Source organism: Oryctolagus cuniculus, chromosome 5 (assembly GCF_964237555.1).
Source record: "Oryctolagus cuniculus chromosome 5, mOryCun1.1, whole genome shotgun sequence".
NCBI lineage: Eukaryota > Metazoa > Chordata > Mammalia > Lagomorpha > Leporidae > Oryctolagus > Oryctolagus cuniculus.
In genome coordinates this window covers 148,625,899-148,648,727 of record NC_091436.1, presented here as the reverse complement: position 1 = coordinate 148,648,727, position 22,829 = coordinate 148,625,899, and positions in this window count along the sequence as shown.

Below are 22,829 nucleotides of genomic sequence, written 5' to 3'. Positions count from 1 at the left end.
CCCCTTGACCTTGGGGCTGTCTGGGAGCTGTGCCTACTGCCACTCTCTGGCACCACCAGAGAGAATCAGACCCCACTGCACTAACCTTGGAAGATTAAACTCACAATCCTAAGCAAGGTGTCTATTGAATTGACATCATTTTTGAACCAGTGTTAAATCAAACTGGTTATAAGTCAGGGACTATCTGAATGAATGGCATAAGAACAGGTCTGTTTTTAGAATTTGTTCTGAGTGTTGATGGTGCCAATCAGTGGGATGATGCTACATGGAGAAGGCTTTTTTTTTTTTTAAATAAAAAATATTTATTTATTTATTTGAGAGAGAGAGAGAGAAAGATAACCCATCCACTGCTTCACTCCCCCAAATGGCTGCAACAGCAGGGGCTGAGCCATGCCAAAGCTAGGAGCCAGGAGCTTCTTCCAGCTCTCTCACATGTATGCAGGGGCCCAAGCACTTGGGCTGTCCTCCACTGCTTTTCCAAGCACATTAGCAGGGAGCTGGATCCTGGGACTAGAACTGGCACCCATATAAGGTTGCCAACATTGCAGATGGTGGCTTAACCCACCATGCCACAGTGCCAGCCCCCATGGAGGAGGCTTTGAAGGCCATTTTGGAAACCACACAGAGTTAAAGAAAAAGAGAGTGCCAGCCGCAATGGCCTCTCCCTACTGTGTCCTCCATCCTAAAGCCCAGTCCAGGTTAGTGTGACAAGTGGGCTGTAGAGGAAATAAATGCAGTGCCAGTCTCTGTGTGCATGGGGCTGCTTGTCATAACAGCCTGGTCATTTGCTCAACTCCATTCCTTCCTGCCAGACCCTCCCACTAATTCTCAAAATTCTCAGTGCGTATCCTGAGCGGCTGCAGCCTGCCCTTATCTTTTACGTAAACAGCCTTTCAAAGTAATGAAAGAAAGATGTTGACTTTTATGGCTCATAAAGCTGCTTGCACATATCCAATGTAGCACAACCGACTTCCATTAACAGTGTAGTTTAACACTTCTTCACACTGCGGGTATCTTAAATTCTCAGTAGCCAACGATGAATCGAGAATGAAGCTAACAAGGCTGCATGGAGAAGAGGCGTGCTTATAAATGAAAGACTGGAGTCCCAGATAGGAAACCAGACACCTTCAAGACATGACAAGGGCAGGCTTTTCAGTGTCACCACAGAACAACCGTGAAGTTTACGATGGTTTTGGAGTGTGTCCTCAAACTGTAAGCCTGACATCAAATCCCTCTTGGTCTCTGTGTTTTTTATCTGTAAAATCAGAGGGTTGGAGTTGATCTCTGAGTCCCCTTTTGGTTTGTACATACTATTACTCTGCTAATATTGGAGAGATTGTGGCCTGATTACATGGGGTTACAAAATCCATCACAAATTCAGACATGGTGGGGAGCTGGCCCAAACACTCACCAGCTACTTTTAGACATGATGTGTGTGGCTGGCCTTCGCAGATGACTCACTCATTCCAACCTCCTGATAGGTCCTGCTTTCTCTGCAAACTCCCCTCCGAAGCATGTCTGAATAGCACTGCCCCTCAAACACAGCTATAGGTTGACCCTTTTCTTCCAGCTGGTAACCAGAGCTACAGTCCCAAAAGTCATCTGGATCCCGCCCATGCCACCCTCAGCTCCCACAACCCACATACAGCCCCGGTCTCTTCACCTTTCTGTACCAGCTTCCACCGCTCCCAGGCATCTGTGTCAGACTCTCCAGCATACCCTCTGCTGAACACAGCTTTTGCAAAAATAATTACAGTACCCATCCTTGTAGGATAATATTCTAAGACCCACAGTGGGTCTCTGAGTCCATGGATAGCACCAAACCCTATTGATAAGGGACCTTCAAAATGGAAAAAATGGCATGAAAAGATTATTTTGGTGCAAGAATTTTTTGAAATGCATGCATAATGTTTTCATAATATGCATTTTTCCATGAACTGGTTGAAAATGCTCTTTGCATGGATTTTAAAAGTTTGTCGCATCGAAACACATTGCTCTTTTCACTTCATTTTCATAAACTTTTAGAACTGCCCTGTGTTTTTTTCCTATATATGCCTATGGTGAATTTTAATGTATAAATTAGGCACAGTAAGAGATTAGTCACAATAATAAGAAATAGAACAGTTATAACAATAGACTGCAATAAAAGTTATGTGACATGGTTTATCGCGAGTATCTTTTTGTACTGTAGAGCAACCTCAGCGTATGATTTCTTTCTTGGGTTGAGGACTTTCACCCAAGAGAAGCACTCGCCGCCTCCTCTTGGCACATCTGACTTGCATTGCTGCTCTTGCACTTCAGGGTCTTGAGGAAGTTAAATAAGGGCTATTTGGATTCAAGCACTGCAATCCTATGATCATGGAGCTGATAACCGGGATGGTTACTAAGAGACTGACAGGGCGGGTAGCGTATACAGTGTGGATATGGGGGTGAGTCACATCTGGATGGGATGGAGCAGGTCACCACAAGATTCCATCATGCTTCTCAGAATGCCATGCAATTCAAAACTTATGAAGTGTTTATTTCTAGTATTTTCAGGCTGTGGCTGACTGTAGGTAACTGAAGCCTTGGAAAGTCAAACTCGGGCTATGGGGAACCCATTGTATTCCCAATCCACCTCCTGTTCACTGTTCTGCAGATGAGAAGGGAATTAAACCTCATGTCAAGGCAATGGTAGTATGAGATGAACTCATGGTCCCTCTTTGGCCACCCTGCATAACGGAAAAAAAAAAAAAAGCCATTTATCTAACAGGGAAGACTGAGGCACTCATTAGGTGGCACCATTTTAGCCACAGCCTGAACAGGAAGTCACCCCCCTCTTTCTCTCCTCGAGCTCCTGTGGTTCTCCCCTTGGTGCAAGGTGCTGATCTGTCTTCCAGAAGCAGCCGTAGGAGCCCATAGTTCTCTGCCCACACCTCTGACTTTCTCTGGTGAGCCATTTACTGGACCCTTTGCCAGCTGCAACTTTCTGTACTGTCTGGGCACTTTCCTGCAGGCCCAGCTCCCCAAGAGGCAGACCCAGCCTCCGTCCTTGAGACGCAAGGAGCAGCACATCTGTTAGGGCAGGCTGAGCCCTGGTTTTGGAGGTGTAGGCCACCTCACCCGGGAGAAGTGCGCTTTGCACAGTGGGGCTCTACTCCAGTCCTTGTTTGGCATCTTTGTTCTCAGCTAGTGGAATGCTGCAGTGGCTGACAGATGCTGGTGGGTACCCCACACACGCCAGCAACATCGGATGGGAGCCAGGCTCTCAGCTTATGCACACTTTCAGGTTCCCACCCTTTTTCTTCACCAGAAGTGGTTTTCCTGGCCCATTTTCCCATGAACTAAAGAGATCTTTCCTCCACATCTCTCAAGCACAGGTTTTTCCAAATTTACTTCTTCCATAGAAACCTCCAGAAATCTTTTCAACAGACAGCACCCCTCTACCATGAATTTTATTCTATAAATTCTACATAAATTCATAAATTTCAAAATGTCCAAGTACCCTGGTTATTTTCTTCATGTTTACCATCTCTTACAATTGTAAATGCTGTTTTTCCAACACCTGTCCTGTCCCTTATATCTAGTAGCCTCATACCCTAGGTTAAGTTACATATTTTTGATTTTGTGCAATTGTATTCATGTGTTCAGCAAAACCTCTGTTACACACAACAGGGAGGCATGAGAAAGACAAGAAGAACACACACTCACCATTCTTGAGGATTTCACACACGACAGGGGAGAAGTTCTGACAAAATGTTGTCATAGAGAGGTGAGCAAAGCTGGGAAAACGGAAGAGTAACTTGCTTTGCCTGGGACGCATTCAGTGAGGGAACAAGGCTGTGGTACAGCAGGTTAAACCAGCATCTGTGAAGCCGGCATCCCGTGTAACTGTCAGTTCGATTCCCAGCTGTTCCACATCCAATCCGGGTCCCTGCTCATGTGCTTGGGAAAGAGCAGAAGATGACTCACGTACTTGGGCCCTACCACCCAGATGGAATTCCAGGCTCCCGGCTTTGGCCTGACCCAGCCCTGGCCGTTGCAGCCATCTGAACCAGCAGATGGAAGATCTCTCTCTCTCTCTCTCTCTGTCTCTAATAAATAAGTAAATCTTTTTATAAAGTAAAAGAAACCCTTCTGCTTGGTGAGCCTTTACATAGTGGGGAATGTGTGATGGGGAAACAGGAGTTAACCACACAGCTAAGAAGGTTGGATGACCAAGCAGGACCCACGAAAGGGAGTAATCACTCTCTCAAACCTTAGCTACGATTACTCATCCCACGAAAGATAGATAGATAGGCAGCTGCACGATGACAAAATTGCGTTTTCTCAGAAAGAACACGGTACATGCAGTTGTGGCCAAGGCCTTAGCCGCTCCCTGGGAACTGTGTGCACACTACTCGGCTGTGCGGGTCAGTACTGCTATCCAGGGTTGAGCACGGAGACTCTGGTCCACCTCACCCTCACTTCATTGCTAAGGGAAGTGAGCACAAACCACATTCATTCATTTACTTCATACTTAGTAACGGCTTGTTGTAACTGGTCCCTATCTTAGCAAGGCCAAGGAAATGATTATCTTATATCCAGAAATAAATGCAAAGGTGGAGTCATCAGATTTCAGTATTTTACGATACAAGTACAGGTGCTTGAACATTTCTGGAACACCATCTCAGACTTCTTTTTTATTATTATTTATTTGACAGATAGACAGTGAGAGAGACAGAGAGAGAAAGGTCTTCCTTCTGTTGGTTCACCCCCCAAATGGCCGCCATGGCCAGAGCTGTGCCAATCCGAGGCCAGGAGCCAGTGCCTCCTCTTGGTCTCCCATGTGGGTGCAGAGCCCAAGCACTTGGGCCATCCTCCACTGCCTTCCCAGGCCACAACAGAGAGCTGGACTGGAAGAGGAGCAACCGGGACTAGGACCCGGCACCCATATGGGATGCCGGCACCAGAGGCGGAGGATTAGCCAAGTGAGCCACAGCGCTGGTCCCCTGGACTTCTTTTTCTCTTCATCTTTCTCCTTCTCCTCCTCCCCTCTTCTTTGTTGTTCAAATACTGTACTGAAAGAAATCTCTTCAAGTGAGATTTGGTTTCAAATCCCAGTTCTGTCGTTAACTAGCTATGTGACCTCAGTCAAGTCACTTTACTCCTCTAAGACTCAATGGTTCTATTGTGTGAGGTTTTAATGAGATAATGAGCAGAAAGGGCCTAGAACAACATCTGGTACAAAGTTAATGCTTTGTTAAAAAAGATTTATTTATTTATTTATTTATTTATTTGAAATGCAGAGTGAGGGGGGAAGGAGAGAGGAGAGGAGGGGAGATGAGAAGAGGGGAGGGAAGGGAAGAGAAGAAGGGGAGAGAGAGAGATCTTCTACCCACTGGCTCATTCCTCAAATGGCTGCAGCAGCCAGAAGCCAGGAGCTCTCTCCAGGTCTCCCACATGGGTGGCCAGGGCCCAAGCACTCCAACCACCATCTGCTGCCTTCCCAGGTACATCGGCAGGAAGTTGGGTCAGAAACAGAGCAGTCAGGACTCAAACAAGCACTGCGATTTGGGAGCCAGTGCTGCAAGCAGAGGGTTAAGCTGTTGTGTCAGAGCACTGATCCCCACCCCCGCCCCAAAGTCAGTGCCTAATCCACGACATCTACTGCTTTAACAGACCCCGTTAGATACCACTAAAGTGTCTAAAACCTTTGAATGCATTAATTCCAAGAAGGACCAACCTACCCACAAAGTCTGTTGGGATGACATTTTGGTGACTTGTATCAGAAATTCCCTGTTTATATTTATGTACACTTGACCTTGGAAGCCTGATCTATTTGGTCAATTTCAAAATTTCCCTTCATAGTAATTCTCAGTGAGTCTCCAGGTTTATCTCTTTCCACTTTCTAGAACTGATTCTGCCTGCCCAAAGTGACCTTAGCTTAGCCTAGTCCTACAGAGAGCTTTGGGGCCGAAGGTTTTAAAATCACTAACAAGTTCTCTGAAATGCATATATTCTGCCATCGGTGAAATCATCCAGTACCAACAGCAGGGAAGCAATAATAGTGAATTATTAATAGCTATTAATTATAAATGAGTGGAAAAACTAAGCTCAGGTTTCTTCTGACCTCTTTTCAAAATTCAAAGCAGGCGGGTTGCGAAGAGAATGCCCTCTCACGCATCCAGAATTGGTGGTGTAGCACAGCCACAGATGCGGAGTCACCGAACACAGAATCCCCAGTGAGAGCCTGAGCGATTCACAGGCCTTCTCCAGGGAGGAAGACATGAAACTCGGGCTGCTCCTGCACTTTGACCCTGCACTCCCCACAGTCATGAGGTGCCCATGTGACCCAGCTGCTGAGGGGCCCTCACACAGCAAGGGTGCAAGATGGTCTAAATGCCAAGGGATGGCAAATCCTTATAAAGACCTTGCCGAATCTATACATCGATTGCTGATGTCTTACAACTCCGCAAAGCTTAAATGATTCCCTTTCCTTAATCTTTGTCTTTGACTAGCTGCTTCTCTGTGGTCTGTGGACAGGTCCAAGTGCTATGCACCCCAAAATCGCAGCTGTTAATGAACAGGCATGGCAGCCCCCAGTCATTCTCAGCCCAGCAGCAGTCAGCATTCTGCTAAGTGGATGATGGCTTCCTGTGCCTTGGTTGCACCTGGGGAGAATGAAAAAGAATGAAATTAATGGTTGGATCCCACTCCTAGCACAGGGCTCGAAGACTTTGCTGCATATTAGAATCACCTGGGGGAACTTGGTAACCTCCCCAGGCCCAGGCATTGCCCCAGACCCATTTTATTGTCTCCAGAGGTGGCACCCCACCATCAGTCACTCTTTAAAACTTGAGAGTGACGGTGCTGGAAATTCTGATGTCAGTGGTAGCTGGGAGCTCCCTGGAACTGGCTCCTGGGCAGAGCCCTGCCCTACCAGCAGCCCAAGCAGTAGAATAAACACAGATGAGGAGGTGCAAATCAGCAAGGACACATCCACGTTAAGGAAAATGGTAGGAAGAACAGAGCTGCCCAGGGGAGGGGGCGGAGTGCCCTGTGTTGGACACAGCCTTGGCATTCACTGTTGCCTGTACAACGTCCAAGTTCCCTTTTATTCTTTGCTAACAGAGCACCGATTTTGTTCTGCCAGTGACATGCCCCTTAAAAGCACTCCGTTTCCCAGCCTGGCTCGCAGTGATGAGCAGACACGTGCCGTGTCTCTAGCAGGTGGAAGTCATAGAGCAGGGAATCTGGAAAAGCTGTTTGCAAGGCGCCAACTCAGCTGGAAGAGACTCTGTTTGTCCTACTCCCTTAACGCTTGCCAGGAACAAAAACGCGAGGCTGAAGCTTAGAACCCTGACGAGGACGCAGCCACCGCACACCAAGAGTGGCAGCTCAGAAAACTTGGAAGACTGGGAGATTATGAAGCCACCAGGGAGCCACCAAACCACTGTCCGCAGATGGCAAGTGAGGAAATGGTCCCCTCTCTGTTTAAGGTTTTCTTTGTGTTTGCTTTATATTTCTGTTCTGGGTGTTACACCATCCAAAGAAGGAAGGGAAATGATGAAGCAGGTAAGAGAAGGAAAGTATCCACGGGAAAGTCACAGGGAAATCAAGGCACAAAGTGTGAGTTAAAAAAAAATAATGCGGAGAAGGACAGAAACACTGTGCGGAGAACATTTGTATTTTAGGGATAACCTGTTTGCATCATGTTATTATTTGTTTTTTCCTCTTGGTTTGTCATCTCCTAGTTTCATGACTCCTTCTGAAGCTTTCTTGGTTTGGGGTCCTTCTCCACCTTCACAACTCTAAAATTAAGAGCCAAGCCATTTATTTCAAACATACAGGAGAGTACTTCAAAAAGTTTCTGGCACATGAAGTTAAAAGCTTATTTTGGTGTAAGTACAATTTTGAAATCCATGCATACTTTTCACAACACTTTTCTGTTGACTTTTAAACTCTGTACGTACGTGTTCATTGAAAAGGCAGAGAGACACACAGAAGACAGATAAAGCAAGAGAGATCTGCCATCCACTGTTTTACTCCCCCCAAATACATGCAATAGCCAGGCCAGGCTGAAGCCAAGAGCCAGAACGCAATCCAAGTCTTCCAGGTGGATCTCAGAGACCCAAGTACCGAGCCCTCACCTGTTGCCTCCAAGTGCGGATTAGCAGGAAGCAGGACCAGAGCTGAGACCCGAACCAGGCACTCTGATACGGGAGGCAGGCTGTGATTGACTGCTGGGTCAAATGCCTGCCCTTGTGGTGGTCTTTCTGAAGGCCCTACCTCTGCATGGATTTCAAAATTGCTTTTGCCCAGCATAAATTTATCTTTGAATTCAGTTTGGAAGTTCTTTTACATATGCAAATAATAATCATGCAAAACAAGTGAAGCCATTGTGTTTTTTTTTTTAAATTTTCTAGCACAGAACATTTTCTATAACCAAAAAAAAAAAAAAAAAAAAAAAAAACTATTGCTTACACAGATTTCTTTCCTGTCAAAGACATCTCCTTGTACTTCACAGAGCTTAACACAGCATGTTAAACTAAATGTTTGTATGAAAAGAGGAGAAGTTGGCTGTGTCAGAAGGGCAGCAGGAACACTCCCTCAGGGCAAGGGAAATTTTAATGTAGAAAAATGTTTTTAAGTAACTTCCTGAGTTGCCACTAGGTGGTGAAGCTGGCTTAAGGCAGTTTTGTGTTCACGTGGGTGATTCTATGACTGTGCTTCAAAAAAAAATTCTTGAAATAGAATTTAGTTTATTGTACAAAATATTTTGAAGTCCTTCTTTGCATATTTTTTTCATAATACGTGTTTTCCATGGACTCTTGAAGTGTGTTGCTCTATGGGACATTTTCAAAGTTTGTAAATAGTATTGTTTCTTCCCAGAATTGACTTCCACCCCAGGTCTGGGTTTCTTCTCTGAGCTTTGTCAATCATACCTAGGGATTGCCTTAAAAGAAAATACACCTGCTTCTAATTTGTCTTTGTCTCATTATTAGCAAGAGCTCTCTCAACACTTGTATGGATTAATGAACCATTTCCAAATTTTGAAAGCTGAGAAGATGATTAAATGTGTTCAATGGGATGAGGCCTGTAAAGTGCCCATTATTGTGCACCAAATTTAAGAGCACATGTTGGTTTCTGTTGCTGTTCTTTTGATTAAGAACATCTCATTCTGGGATTGGATTTATTAGCGTTGCTTCTACTTAGTGATGGGGATTTGGACTTTTTGAGATAAACCTTCTAGTTCCTCCAAGTGCTACTTCATATTTTTTGATAAATTATTCAAAGGAATTGTTGAACTTGGTAAATTGAAATATTTTCAATTCTCTTCCTTTTGCTTCCTCTTTATTGCTAATCCTTTCTGAATATAAGATGCCTGATTTCAGTGACAGCACCAGGTGATGGGAAGTGGCTGACAACTGTGTGGTTGACAGTCCTGTGTCTCCATAAATGATGGTGAGCCTCAGTCTCCCTGGGGCTGTCCTCATGTGAATGGGCAGGAAACTAACAGCCTCTATTTTTCTTAATGTTTGGAAGAAGCTAAAGAAAGTAGAAAAAGCAAGTTCATTGTCTTGTAAATGCCAGATAAGCTAATTATGAGAAAACACCAAGACACAAGAAACTCTGATCTTATTTCCTTTTTGATTGTGTTAATTGCACATGTGTACACTATCATGGGTGATAATTTGATACAGGTATTCCATGGTTAATGATCCAATCGGGCTAGTAGTTAGCATTTTCATCTTCTTAAACTTAAAAGTTTGATTCACAATTAATAAGTGTACATATCTATGGGCACAACATGATATTTTAACCAATGTATACAATGTTACTTACTGATAAAATGAAGGAAATCAACACCTCCATCTCTCTAGTCCTTAATACATTGGAGCCTTTGAGAGCTTCTCATCTATTCACAAAATATACAATAGGTTGTCAGGAACTCTATTAGCTCCACTGTCCTGTAGAACACTGAAACTTTTTTTTTTTTTTTTTTTTTTTGACAGGCAGAGTGGACAGTGAGAGAGAGAGACAGAGAGAAAGGTCTTCCTTTGCCGTTGGTTCACCCCTCAATGGCCGCCGCGGCCGGCGCACCACGCTGATCCGAAGGCAGGAGCCAGGTACTTATCCTGGTCTCCCATGGGGTGCAGGGCCCAAGCACTTGGGCCATCCTCCACTGCACTCCCGGGCCACAGCAGAGAGCTGGCCTGGAAGAGGGGCAACCGGGACAGAATCTGGCACCCCAACCGGAACTAGAACCCGGGGTGCCGGCGCCGCAAGGCGGAGGATTAGCCTAGTGAACCGCGGCGCCGGCCAGAACACTGAAACTTACTACTGTATCTAACCCAGTGTTGGTACCCAGTACCCAGCCTCCCTCCCCTGCCCTTGCCTTTCCTAACCTCTCACAGTAACTGGTCTACATTCAGAGCTCTCTTTAGTTTCCACAAGTGGGAGAGAACAAGCAAGTCTCTGAGTCTGATTTATTTCACTTAACATGGTGTCCAGTTCCAATCATTTTTCTGCAAATGATAGGACAGCATGCTTTATATGACTGAATACTCTGCTATGCATATATATCACATTACGTTTTCTTTGCCCACTCATCTGTTGATGGGCATCTAGGTTGATTCCATATCTTAGCTATTGTGAATAATGCAACAATAAATGTAAGAGTGCAGATATCTCTTTGATATGATTTCATTTCCTTTGGAAATATACCAAAGATAGTTGAATCATATTGTAGATCTAATTTTTAAGCTTTGAGAAACCTGAAAACTGTTCCACATAAGAGTTTTCCTAATTGGCATTCATAGCAGCAGTGTATTTGGTTCTCTTTCCTCTAAAACCTTGCCAGAATTTGTTGTTTTTTGTCTTTTTTGTAATAGCCACTGTGGTTTTGACTTAAATTTCCCTCATGGCAAATCATGTTGAGAAATTTTTCATAAATTTATTGGTCATTGGAATTTCTTCCCCCCATCTTCTAGGGTTTTTTTTAATACAGTAATTAGTTAACATTATCTTTTTGCATTATTTTGCAGTAGAATCCCAGAACTACTACTTTCTTTTTTTTTAAGATTTATTTATTATTTTTAAAGTCAGAGTTACAGAGAGAGGAGAGGCAGAGAGAGAGAGAGAGAGAGAGAGCAAGAGAGAGAGGTCTTCCAGCCAATGGTTCACTCCCCAATTGGCCACAACGGCTGGAGCTGCACCAATCTGAAGCCAGGAGCTTCCTCCGGGTCTCCTACATGGGTGCAGGGACCCAAGGACCTGGGCCATCTTCTCCTGCTTTCCCAGGCCATAGCAGAGAGCTGGATCGGAAGTGGAGCTGCCAGGACTCAAACTGGCACCCATATGGGATGCCGGCACTTCAGGCGACAGCGCCAGCCCCAGAACTGCTAGTTTCTAGCTATACCCTAGTACTCAGCAATTAACCTTTCCCAATTCCTCTCTCCCTACTTTTTTCCTTCCCAGCCTCTGTTGACCACAATTATATTTTTAAATGTGAGATCCTTTTTTTTTTTTTTTTTTAGATCTCATATATAAATGATATCATCTGAGATTTGTCTTTCTGTGCTTGGCTTATCTTATTTAACATAATAACCTCTTGGCCGGTGCCGCAGCTCACTAGGCTAATCCTCCGCCTTGTGGCGCTGGCACACCGGGTTCTAGTCCCGGTCAGGGCGCCGGATTCTGTCCCGGTTGCCCCTCTTCCAGGCCAGCTCTCTGCTGTGGCCAGGGAGTGCAGTGGAGGATGGCCCAAGTGCTCGGGCCCTGCACCCCATGGGAGACCAGGAGAAGCACCTGGTTCCTGCCTTTGGATTAGCGTGGTGCACCGGCTGCAGCGCCCCAGCCGCAGCAACCATTGGAGGGTGAACCAATGGCAAAGGAAGACCTTTCTCTCTGTCTCTCTCTCTCTCACTGTCCACTCTGCCTGTCATAATAATAATAATAATAATAATAACAACCACCTCCAGTTCCATCCATGTTGTTGCAAATGACAAGACCTCACTCTCTTTATGGCTGAGTAATATTTCATTGTGTCTGTGTACCATACTTTATCCATTCATCAATTAATGGACTTGTCAGTTGTTTGCATTTCCTGCTATTGTGAATAGTGCAGCAATAATCATGGGAGTGCAAATATCTCTTAGATGGATTTCATTTTCCTTGGATATAAGTATCCAGAAGTATGATTGCTGAATCATGTGGTAGTTCTATTTTTCACTTCTCAAAAAACCTCCATAGTGTTTTCTACAACTGTGCAAATTCACATTCTCTTCAACAGTGTGCAAGGGATCATCCTTGCCAATAGTTGGGTGTGTGTGTGTTTTTTTTTTTTTTTGTCCTTTTGATAATAACCAATTTTATTGGAGTGAGCTCATTGTGGTTTTGAATTTGCATTTCCCTATAATTAGTGATGTGGAACATTTTTTCCATCTACCTGTTCATCACTTGTATGTCTTCCTTTGAGAGAGGTCTGTTCAGACCCATTGCACATTTTTAATTGAATTTTTTCTGTTGTTTGAGTTCTTTATATATTCTGGATAATGGCCCCTGTCAGAGGTATAGTTTGCACACATTTTCTCCCCTGCTGTGGGTTGTTCTCTTTGCTGATTGTTTCCCATGCTGTACAAAAGCTGTTTAATTTGGTGAAATACCATTTGTCTATTTTAGCTTTTATTTCTTGTGCTTTTTGGATCTGATCCAGAGAATCCTTGCCCATTCCAATGCCCTTGAGGGTTTTACCTAGGTTTTCTTATAATAGTTTCAAAGTTTCAGTTCTCACACTTAGGTCTTCAATCCATTTCGAGCTGATTTTTGTAAATGGTGAGAGATAAGGGTATACATTCATTCTTCATCTGTGTACCCAATTTTCCTAGCACCATTTATTGAAAAGTCTCTCCTTTTTCCAATGCATGTTCTTAGCACCTTTGTCAAGATCAGTTGGTTGCTGATACATAGGTTTACTTCTAGGATCTTTATTCTGGTTCCCTGGCCTATGGCTCTGATTTTATACTGATAGTATGCTATTTAATTGCAATAGCTTTGTCAAGTCAGGTAGTGAATTGCCTCCTACTTTGTTCGTTTTGCTCAGGACTGCTTTTATTCAGGGTCTTTTATAGTTCCACACGAACTTCAGTAGTGTGTTTTCTAGTTCTGTGAAAAACGACTTTGGGATTTTGATAGAGCTTGTGTTGAAGCTGTACATTGCTTTGAATGACAGGCACAGTTTAATGATATTCATTCTTCTAATCCTTGAACATGGGATGTCTTTCCATTTCTTTGTGTCCTCTTCAATTTTCTTTTCATCAGTTCTTGAGAGTTTTCATTGTAAAGATCTTCTACAGTTTTGGTTAAATTTGTTACCAGCTGATATTTTTATGTAACTATTGGAAATTAGATTGCTCTCTTAATTTCTTTTTTGGGTTATTCACTATTGGTATATAATTGTGCTATTGATTTTTGTGCACTGGCTTTGTATCCCACAGCTTTGAATTTTTTTATAATAACAGCTTTGCAATGAGCCCTTGAGGGTTTTCTATATACAAAATCAAGTCATTTACAGAGTGACAATTTGACTTCCTTCTTCTGAATTTGGATAGTCTTTTGTTCTTTGTCTTGCTTAATTGCTCTAGGTAGGACGTCCAGTACTATGTTGAATAAAAGTGGTGAAAGTAGACCTTTGTCTTGTTCCAGATTTTGAGAGAAAGCCTTCAGCTTTTTGCCACTCAATATGGTGTTAGCTTTTGGCTTGTACATACGGTCTATATTATGTTGCGGTGTATTCCTTTTATACCTAGTTTGGTTAGGGTTTTTAATCATGAAAAGATGTTGGACTTTGTCAGATACCTTTTCTGCATCTGTGGAAATCATGATTTTTGTCCTTCATTCTGTTGATGCAATGTATCACATTTATTGATTTGTGTATTTTGAGCCATCCTTGTACCCCATGGCAAATCCCATTTCAGTATGGTATATGATCTTTTTAATGTGTTGTTGGATTCAATTTGATAATCCTTTGAGAATTTTTTCATTTCAGTTCATCAAGAATATTGAATTGTAGCTTCTTAAAATTTTTATTGTGTCCTCTGGTTTTTGCTCTCAAGATAATACTGGCAACAGAATGAATTTGGAAGAATTCCCACCTCTTTTTTAAAAAAAAATTTAATAAGGATTAGTGTTAATTTTCTTTAAATGACGGAATTCAGCAGTGAAGTTATATATCTGGTCCTGGGCTTTTCTTTCCTGGTAGATTTTTTTGGTTAGTGATTCAATCTAGTCACTCATTATTGTTCTGTTTAGGTATTCTATTCTCTCGTGATTCAATCTGGGTAATGTGTACATGCCCAAGGTTTTGTCCACTTTCTTCTAGGTTGTCAACTTTGTTGCCATATAGCTGTTCATAGCAATCTCACAATCCTTTGTACTTCTGTGGTATCAGTGGTAGTGTCTCCATTTTCATCTCCAATTCTATGTATTTGAAAGTTCTCTCTCTCCTTGGTTAATCCTAACTAAGGGCTTCTCAATTTTGTTTATCTTTTCAGAGAACTAGCTCTTCATTTCATTGTGTTTTTGTTGTTGCTTTTTGGGGACTTTATTATTTTTTAGTCTCTGTGTCATTTATTTATGCTACAACTTCAAGTTTTATCCTTTCTTTGCTTCTACCAATTTTGGGTTTGATTTGTTTTTGTTTTTCTAATTCCTTCAGATGTAGTGATAAGTTGTTGACTTGATCTTTCTAGATTTTTTGGTTTTTTTGTTTGTTTGTTTGTTTGTTAGAGCAGTTTGTTGACTGCTCTAAATTTCCTTCCTAGTACTGCTTTTGCTGTATTCCATAGGTTTTGGTATGTTGTATTCCCATTTTCATTCAAGAAATTTTTAAATTTCTTCCTTGAGCTATCAGGAGTAAGTTGTTTAATTTCCATGTATTTCTGTACTTTACAACATTTTTCTTATTGATGTATATTTTATTACATCATGGTTAGAAAGGATTTTCAGTATAATTTCTGTTCTTTTCAATTTTTTGAGACTCATTTCATGATCTACCATATGATCTATCCTGAAAACTAAAATATTCCATTTGCTGTTGAAGAATGTGCATTCTTCAGCTATTGGTTAAAAAAAGTGCTGTAGGCTGGTACCGCGGCTCACTAGGTTAATTTAGTCCCGGTCGGGGCACCGGATTCTGTCCCGGTTGTTCCTCTTGCAGACCAGCTCTCTGTTGTGGCCTGGGAGTGCAGTGGAGGATGGCCCAAGTGCTTGGGCCCTGCACCTGCATGGGAGACCAGGAGAAGCACCTGGCTCCTGGCTTCGGATTGGTGCAGCGCACTGGCCGCAGCATAGCAGCCATTTGGGGGGTGAACCAGCGGTTAAAAAGGAAGACCTTCGGCCGGCACCACAGCTCAATAGGCTAATCCTCCGCCTAGCGGTGCCAGCACACCAGGTTCTAGTCCCGATCGGGGTGCTGGATTCTGTCCCAGTTGCCCCTCTTGCAGGCCAGCTCTCTGCTGTGGCCCAGGAAGGCAGTGGAGGATGGCCCGAGTACTTGGGCCCTGCACCCCATGGGAGACCAGGAGAAGCCTCGGCGGCCATTGGAGGGTGAACCAACGGCAAAGGAAGACCTTTCTCTCTGTCTCTTTCTCTCACTGTCTAACTCTGCCTGTAAAAAAAAAAAAAAAAAGTGCTGTAGATGTCAGTTAGGTCCAATTAATTAAGAATGCAATCTAACTTTGTTGTCTCTTGGTTGATTTTCTGTCTAGTTGATCTGTCCGTTTCAGAAATTGGGGTGTTAAAGTCCCATACTGTTATTGTACTGGGGCTTCCCTGTCTCCCTGTGGGTCTATTCATATTTGGGTTCTTCACTGGTGGGTGCATATATATTTAGAAGTGTTATTTTGTCTTGCTGGATTGAGCCACTTTCCGTTATGTGATGATCTTCCTGGTCTCTTTATTGCCTTTGATTTAAAATCTATTTCATCCTTTTCTCCTGCAGCTATGTATTTTCAAATAGCCCGTCTTTGAGCTCACTGATTCCTTCTTTTGTTTGATCTATTCTGCTATCGATGCCTTCTATCTTATTTCTAATTTTACTTTGTGTGTTTTTCAGTTGAGTGATTTCTACATGATTTTAACTCTATCTCACTGTCAAATCTGTTAGAATATTGAATCATTTCTCTCTGTTCTCTTGAATTTCATTGAGTTTGCTTTAAACAGTTATTTTGAAATCTTCAAGCATTTGAACATTTCAGCTCCTGGATGGTTGGTTTCAGACACCTTGTTTTTCTCTTTTTTATAAACATTTATTTATCTGGGGGAGACAGAGAGATATTCCATCTGCTGGCTCATTCCCTGAGTGACCACAATGGCCAGGGCTGGGTCAGGCCAAAGCCAGGTGCTACATCTGGGTCTCCCATGTAGGTGGCAATGGCCCAAACACGTGGGCCATCTTCAGCTGTTTGTCATTATCCAAGAGCTGGCGTGGAAGTGGAGCAGCCAGGACACAAACCAGCTCCCATATGGGATGCCAGCATCCCAAGTGGTGGCCTTACCCATTATGCCGCAATGCCATCATCCCCATTACCCTTTAAGTGAGCTCATGGTTCCCTGGAAGTCCCTGATACTTGTTGTAGTAGGGTGTCATCTGCTCCTTGTAGGACTGATTTTTGTAATCAGGTTTCATTTGTGGATGTCCTTATGGAAATTCTAAGTCTATTCTGCTGCCGAGATGGGCTTCGGTCTGCCTGCTGGTGAGATGGGCTCACTGCAAAATGCTGCACCTATCAGCTACTGGTGTGCAGGCTCATCCCACGAGGCCCGCGTGCTGTTGGCATGGGTGGGACGATGGCGCTGTTTGGCAAAAAGCACCAGAGACAAGTTTTGGTGAACATGTGCATTTATTAACGATCAAACATAAGCTTTTAAAAGGCAGGCAGAGGGGGCGTAGCTAATTCAGGACAACAGTAATTCCGTAGGATAGAGCTGATATTGGTGCCACTATGCTTCTCTAATTAGCTTGAAGGTCACATAGGGTATGGTAGCTTTCCTGATGGGCCTGGGGCACACCTGGGAGCAGTTTACCTGATTGGTGGGGGTGGGGGGAAATATGCCCTGGCCTCCCACCACCTGCCAGCAGTCGGGCTGCCTGCAGGGGCTAGACAGGAAGTCTCAAGGGGTCACCCACACTGGTGTTGCTGCCTGATGTGTAAGACTGCTCAACCAGGACTGTGAGACTCTGAGGCAGGCTCAGAGGCTCTGTCCAGACAGTGGCCTGGGAACAGGGACTGCTCATAGCTGCTCAATGCTGGGTTTTATTAGCCTGACACGAATTTCCAAAGCGGTCCTGGGATGCCTTGCTGCTTGCCAGAGGTTGTAGGAATGGTGAAAAGGGTAGTTTCTCAGCTACTCAGGAGACCCTAGGCAGGTCGCATCTAGGTCTCACAGTCACCAGGCCCTGAGCAATCTTGGGGGTACACACTAGGCTGCAAGAGGCTGGTGGTGATACACACAACACAAGTCTGTCTCACCGGGGCACGGGTCTCTGCCTGATACTTCGGTGAGTCCAGAAACTCTGCCCTAGGGATGGAAACCATTAGGACTTGCCTCTCATTGGGCTTTACTAGCCCAGCACTGATTTCCAAGACACAGTCCCTTGCTGTCTGCTCAAATTTGAAGGAAGGTGATAAAAGCCCTGGTGGTCTCAAAGGCTGGGCTGGGCAAACCCAAAGTCAGGAGCCAAGAACACCATCCAGGTCTCCCAGGAGGATGGCAGGGGCCCATGTACTTGGGTCATCCTCTACTACCTTCACAGGTGCATTAGCAGGGAGTTGGATCAGAAGCAGGGTAGCTGAGACTTGAACCAGTGTTCTATTATGTGATGCTAGCATCTTGGGCAGTGGCTTAACCTGCTACACCGCAATATTTGCTCATGTATCGTTTTCTTGGTCTCTAATTCTGGTTTGATTTTTTTTTTGGCTATTTTTTTTCCATTTATTAATTTTGCATTTGATTTGTTCTTCCTTTTCTGGGTCCTTGAAGTGCATTGTGAGACTGGTTATTAGAAATCTTTTCTTATAGGAAGTTATTTTGATGAACTTCACTCTTAGAACTGTTTTTGCTGTATCCCGTGAAATTTTAGTACATCATTTTTCCATTTTGATTTTTTAAAGATTTTTAAATTTCTTTGGATTTCTTGAAAAATCCATTGTTCAGTTAGAAGCATGTTGTAGCTGGCACCGTGGCTCACTAGGCTAATCCTCCGCCTTGCGGCGCCGGCACACGGGTTTCTAGTCCTGGTCAGGGCGCCAGATTCTGTCCCGGTTGCCCCTCTTCCAGGCCAGCTCTCTGCTGTGGCCTGGGAGTGCAGTGGAGGATGGCCCAAGTGCTTGGGCCCTGCACCTGCATGGGAGACCAGGAGAAGCACCTGGCTCCTGCCTTCGGATCAGCGTGGTGCGCCGGCCGCAGCACACCAGCCTTGGTGGCCACTGGAGGGTGAACCAACGACAAAGGAAGACCTTTCTCTCTGTCTCTCTCTCTCACTGTCCACTCTGCCTGTCAAAAAAAAAAAAAAAAAAAGGGCATGTTGTTCAGTTTTCATGTGTTTGTATAATTCCTACAGTTTATTTGGTTGTTTATTTCTAGATTTATTCCATTGTAGTCAGAAAAGATACACAGTACCATTTCGGTTTTTTTGAACTCCTTGAGATTTGTGTTGTGTCCCAATATATGGTCCATTCTTAAACATTTCATGTGCTGAGGAAAAGAATGCACATTCCGAGGCTGTAACATGAGACGTTCTGTGAAAGTCTTGGGTCCATCTGAGTGTTAGGTAGTTGAAGTCCCCAGTGCTGAAGTCTGTCTCTCCATTTAGGTCTAGTAGTGTTTGTTTCGTAAAATTGAGTGCTACTTCACTTTAGATGCATATACATTTTCAGTTGTTTATCTTGTTGAATAGATTCCTTGATCATTGACAACACCCTTTGTCTCTTTTTACAGTTTTTGTATTAAATTCTATTTTGTCGATGTGAGCAAAGCTATTTCTGATCATTCTTATTTTCCATTTGCATGAAGTACCTTGTTTCATCCTTTCTCTTTCCATCTCTTTCCATCTATGTGTGCCTTTACTGGTGAGATCAGTTTCTTGTAGGGTACATATCATGGAGTATTGTTTTTTTTTAATTTTTTATTTTGCTTTGTTCTGTGTTTTAATCCAATCTATCTATATCTTTCTATTGAGGAATGCAGTCCCTTTCCATTTAAAGTAATTATTGGTGAGTAATGACTTAGTCTTATCATTTAATTTCTTTTTATTTTAAATATCATTTTATTTAAATATCCTTAGTTTTTTTCTCTTCATCTTATCATTCTGCAGCTTGCTGTATTGATGAAGTTTGATTCTTTTCTATTTCCTTTTTGTGTATCTGCTGTCTAGTGGGTTTTACATGTTTGCGTGTTTGTATCATGGTGGCAGTTATCTTCGACTTCTGTGTGTACAATCCCCTTATACATCTTTCGTAAGCCACACTGCTGGTGATGAATTCATTGTTTCTGCTTGACTTGAAGAGTCTATTTCTCCTTCATTTACAAAGGACAAACTGCTTGAAATAGTAATGTTGATGGGGTATTTTTTCATCAAAACTTATATCATTCTAGTCCAAGGTTTCTGGCCTGTTAAATTTCTGTTGAAAAATCAACTGTTAGTCTAATGAGCGGTGTGCCTTAAATGTGACTTGGGGCTTTTCTCTTGCGGATTTTAGAATTCTTTCTTTCTTTTGACCCTGATGGTGTCTAGGTGACACATTCTCTGTTCATCTCTACTTGGAGTCCTGTGGACCTCTTGTACTGGGTTGTCCATATTTTTCTCAAGATTGGAGACATTTTAGCTATTACTTAATTGCAGTTTTCTTTGCCTTTATGCCTCTCTTCTCCTTCAAGTATCCCCCAAGTTTGTATGTTTGTTTGCATAATGGTATCCTGGAGATTATTTTATCCTCATTCATTTTTGTCGGAGGTATTTCATAAAGCCTGTTTTCAAATCAGATCTTTTACTTGATCTCACTTCGGTTGAAGTTTTCAACTCTACTACTTATTGGACCCACTGAGTTCCTCATTTCCAAGATGTCAAGATGTTTGTTTTGTTCTTACTCAGTATTTTTATCTCTTTGTAGAATTTCCCATTCATATTCTACATTGTTTTCCTAAGTGTGTGAAACTGTATTCTCTTTAAGCATCCTTATAGTCATTCTTTCAGATTCTTTTTCAGGCATCTCACCAATCCCCCATTCTTTGGAGTCTGCTACTAAAGCACTGTGTCACTGTGTTGCATAGCCTTGCTTTTTGTACTTCTTGCATACCTATGTTGATATTGGTACATCCCAAAGATCTGCTGCCTCTATTGTTTATAAAGGGTGGTTATTTTTGTGGCAAAGACCTTTTTCTTGAAGATGTACCCTTGCTTGGGTAGACTACTTTGGCTTTAGTTCCAGCTGGGTGTTGTAGTGGAGTCTGCTTCCTTTTGGGATCCTTGTTGGCGATAGCGGTGGTCCAGGGCGATTCTCAGTCCCACCTGGGCCGCACAGGTCCTGCAGTGGAGGAACAGGAGCACTTGACCACGGGACTAGTGGGGCTTTGGGGCCAGCAGTGGCCCATGTGGGCGTGGCTAAAGTCACAGGAATGCTGCTGATGGACAGAATGGGTGGGGAACGCAGTCCCAAAGGTGGCCCAGGGTGCTGTGGAAGTGTTAAATCAGGAGGGAGGGACTCTGGCAGCAGTCCAAGAGACGAGAATCACAGGAGTGTCACTGTCGGAAGTCTAGGCAGGGTCTCAGGGACAGGAGGAAGCCAGGAGCCTGGAGTTGTGGTCCTGGGTGTCCTGGCTGGCAGTCTCGTCTGCAGAGGTCCCAGTGGCAATAGGTAACGCCCCAGGTGGCAGGAGGAGGGGAGGGAATACAGAGGGATGGAGCCCAAGCATCCATTATTATCATTCCTTGGGGAAGGGATCCTTGTGTTCTGTAGCCTTGTCCTTTGCAGCACAGAGCGTGGGTGTGGACTAGGATACTGCTAGAGTACCAGTTACTCTGCTGGGTCTACTTGGAGTTGTGAGGCTGCAAGGCTACAGTCTTTTCTGCTAGTATGATGGGATGTCTGTGAGGCCTCAGGAATGGATCAGTGGGGGGATTTCTGTCCCCTAAGGCAGTATGCATCCCCACAGTGACTGCTTTCGCAAGAAGGCCTCACCTTGCCACCGCCTGTGCTCCGGGTGCTGGGAGGGAGACAGTGTGGGGTGTTCCTCAGAGCTGGGCTGCGCTGTGTCCTCAGGTGGCTCCCCTTGCTGGCCTCCAAGCCTGGATAGCTGTGGGTCCCTGCTGGAGCTAGGACTCCCACAGTAAGGCATCCATATAGATGGGCTCTCTGGGGCCCTCCTGTTCACCTTTTCCCCTGTGATGGGGATTCCTCTCAGCCACCGGGCCAAGGTCACTGTTGCTGGTTTGCTTTGTTCCTCTCTTGATGCTGCCATCCCAGGTCTCCATGTCCCAAGGAGTTCCCATGTCCTCCCCTGCTGAATCCCAGTGTTCCCCCCGACCCAGGCACATAAGTGCAGCTATTTATTTTTGCTACTTGTTTGGGTTCTTCTCTGTTGAGGAGGCAAATGTCAGGTACCTCTATTCAACCATCTTAAATTCCAGAAACTCGGTTCTTTTTAGAAGTAGGTGAGAGAATTGATCTTAAATGAATTAAATGACCTTACAGGTCATTCTCCTCTCAAAAATCCATAGTCGGATGAGTAATGGTAAATGCCAACATGGTATTACTTTTTGATAACTATAAAATACAAATATTGATGTTTAGAGAAACTTGTTTTTTAGAAAAATCCCAATTAAGAATATATCAATAAATGTTATGCCCAGAAAAGAGAATCATACAATTTAAAGCAAATTTCCATTGGTAAATTGAAAGTTTTTTTAATTTATTTTTACTTTATTTGGAAAGCAGAAAAGCAGAGACCAATGCATTCCCCCTCAAATTCCTGCAGCAGCCAGGGCTGAGCCAAGCAAAGCCAAAAGCCTGGAAGTCAGTTCACATCTCCCACATGGGTGGCATGCACCCAAGTACTTGAACCATCATCTGCTGCCTCCCAGGGTACACGTTAGCAGAAAACTGAATACATATCAGATACTCTGATATGGAATGCAGTTACCAAGCAGTGTCTTGACCCGGTGCCAAATACCCACCCCCGAAGCTATTTTAAATTCAAATATTGCAAGAAGATAGATGACAAGATTAGTGTGTATTAAGTAAAATTATTTCAGTAATTTTTGGTAGGACACTGATTTAACAGTTTAGGAAAGGAATAATTGCTAGTTAATGAATACTATAGCTTTAAAATAATAAATATGGCTTTGTTAAGATATTTCAAAGAATCTGTTACACAACAATGAAGCATTTTCACTCTTCTACTTTTCTCCGTGTATTCTAAAATTTACCCAAACCATTGAACATTTATAGTTGCAAGTGAAAAACACCCAGAAAAGATCAACTATGAAACAGTGTCCAAAACAAGACATTGGATGTCTGTCCTGATGTAATTTCTCTCTTACCTATTTATTTTAAAACAGAAAAAGAGTGAAAATTAGCTAGCTTCATCAGCATCTTCTCCAATACTTTGTGACTCTCCCCACCAAAGTGTACAAAAATGACAGATAAAGTGACACTGAGTACAGCATACTGGGGTATACAGTAGGCCCTCCCCTTAGATATATGTGGTTTCATTTCTGAGCTATCAGTTGCCCACAGCGAGCTGTGGTCTGAAAATACTCATTTTCACTTACCTATTTTATTTGAGAGAGAACTCCCTTGTGTTGG